A 2297-nucleotide genomic window follows, 5' to 3' on the forward strand; every position below is an offset into this window, starting at 1 on the left:
AATAAAAATGGAAAATAAAAATAAAAATAATTTAAAAAAGGATTACCGGTACTTTTTTTTATAATTTTTTATTTTAAATTATCATTAATAATAACGTTTGCATTGACATTTTTTTCTTTTGACAATCCACTAGCGCAGTGTTTCTTAAACCCCCCCCCCAGTCGACAGGGGGCCACTGTTATTTTGGGGGTCGCAGGCTCAAAAGTTTGGGAACCCCTGAGCTAGAACATCATCTTAATGTAAGATATTGACTGTAAAAGGCTAACAGAAATGGATTTAAAAATCAAAGTACACATTGTAGCGATTCCATCTGGAACGATCCAACAGCTAAAGCTGTTTGTGAGCTTTGGTACCTGAGGACAGGAAGTAGTGCTGAGAGTCCCCGTGGATCCCGATGGTCCCCGGCCCCACAGAGTCTGCCAGGATGTTCACCACGGAGAACGCTCCGCTCATGAAGCCGAAGCCCAGGCCGGACACTGAGGTAACCAGGACGACAAGAGGAGTGGTTTATTCCACATAAATGGACGATGAGAGCATTTTTGATGCATCATATACACCGGGGTATATGTTCGCCGAATAGTCAGTGCAGTACAGAAGTTTTAAATACATGTTTAAGGTCATTTAGAAACAGAAAGAGTGTCTCCCTCAGAGAGTTTGTACACCAAAGGGCAACCAGAAGTTTCTTTAAAATGTCTCACTGGGTGCTCCTGATTACAATTCTGTAAAAATAAATACATTTCAGGGATTGGATTAATGTCATTAGGCAGGAAGTAAGTATAACGCTGCTAGACGTCGCTGCTGATTTAAAAATAATTGCTAAAAGAAGCAACAGAGTTTGAGATATCTTTATTCTTTTTGACATAAAAGTAAAGAATAAAAGTATTAGCAGGTGATGTGAAGTGCAGACTAACTGTACCGTAGGCCAGCTGCCGTATGGAGATGGGCATGGTTTCCTCCTGGCTGAGAGTGAGGAGGCCTTCATTTGCTTTTCTGAAAGAGAACACACACACATGAGCCTAAAGCTCCTGTTCTTCACTGTGAGCTGTAAACAAGGTCATCAGTCAGAAATATGTATGTCAGACAGAGGAAGACGATACGGCCTGCAACAATGAACCTTTAATAGAAAAGGACTAATGGTGGGAGACTGGGACACAATAGGGGATACAGCTGGGAGTCAGGGTGTGATGATGATAACAGAGTCAAAAAGTCAGCTTTTGTTTTTTTTCACAAAATGTCTCTTGACATTGTGTAGGTCATCTTTTGGAGCGGACACAAACTCCACTTGAGCTACAGTGTTTACCTCAAAAACGCCAAAAATATGTGTGGTATTAAAAAAAGGAAAAGGCCTTATTTTTATGACTTCTTCCCATAAATAGTTCCACTACACAATTAAACAAGAAGATTTATGCATTTTCTTCTAAAATTGAGAAAAGTATTTGTAAAGTATAGTAGTAAAGTATTTGTAAAGTATAGTAGTAAAGTATTTTACCACTGGTTTCTATCCATTTCCTAACAGAATGAAAGTATGGCAAAAACCAGAAATGTTGGTTTTAATTACCGTAATTTTCGGACTATAAGGCCCACCTGAATATAAGCCGCAGCAGCTAAATTGAATGATGTGTACATATATAAGCCGCACTGGACTATAAGCCGCAGGTGTTTTAATGTTTAATTACCATATGTAAGGGTTCGTGCACAGAGGGGATTGTCGGGAAAGAGATGGCTGTTTGAGGAAGCTCCCATTTATTAACATTTCAACAAACAAGTTGCATATTTGCATAACGTACTCAAGTGTTACCATTTAGTGCAATAGTAGCTACAAAACATGTACTGTGCTGTGTAAACTGTACTGCAGGGGTCGGCAACCCCTGGCACGCGTGCCAGCATTGGCACGCGGCACCGTAACCAGTGGCACACTAGGAATAAGTGGAATAAGTGTGCAAAAATATTTAAATTGTATTTTCGGATCCTGAACGAGACCGCCGCCAGAGCGCGTCTCCCCGTTACCTGCAAAAGGAAGCCATGCACGTAACGCAGCCCCGCTCTCTTTAACTCCAGGTGACTTTCTGCCGCTTTCCTCTGTGGTGCAGTGCTGATTGTTTCACCACGGAGGAAAGCACTTCACTAATTGCAGTACCCATAAGGAGCTGTACAAATGCCGCAGTCTTTGCGTGGCTGTGTATTTAGTTGAAAGCCCAGTGGCGATCTGCTCATCTCTCATCGAAATAATATGCTACAAAGGGGCGGACTGGCCAACTGTGTGTTGAACTTTCCTGTCGGCCCCCAGACCGTAGTCG

At 41.7% G+C, this 2297-nt stretch overlaps 1 long non-coding RNA gene across 1 annotated transcript in view; it reads right to left on the reverse strand.

The window, feature by feature from the left end:
• Positions 1-203: 203 nt before the first annotated feature.
• LOC104942363 (uncharacterized) overlaps positions 204-2297 on the reverse strand; it is a 6916-nt gene continuing 4822 nt past the window's right edge. The window contains exons 2-3 of the long non-coding RNA XR_798005.1: positions 917-990; positions 204-476 (exon numbers count right to left, since the gene is read on the reverse strand). This is a non-coding gene — a long non-coding RNA (uncharacterized lncRNA). The remainder of the gene's footprint in view (positions 477-916; positions 991-2297) is intronic.

The sequence above is a fragment of the Notothenia coriiceps genome, unplaced genomic scaffold (genome assembly GCF_000735185.1).
Source record: "Notothenia coriiceps isolate Sejong01 unplaced genomic scaffold, NC01 NC01_scaffold00004486, whole genome shotgun sequence".
Classification (NCBI taxonomy): domain Eukaryota; kingdom Metazoa; phylum Chordata; class Actinopteri; order Perciformes; family Nototheniidae; genus Notothenia; species Notothenia coriiceps.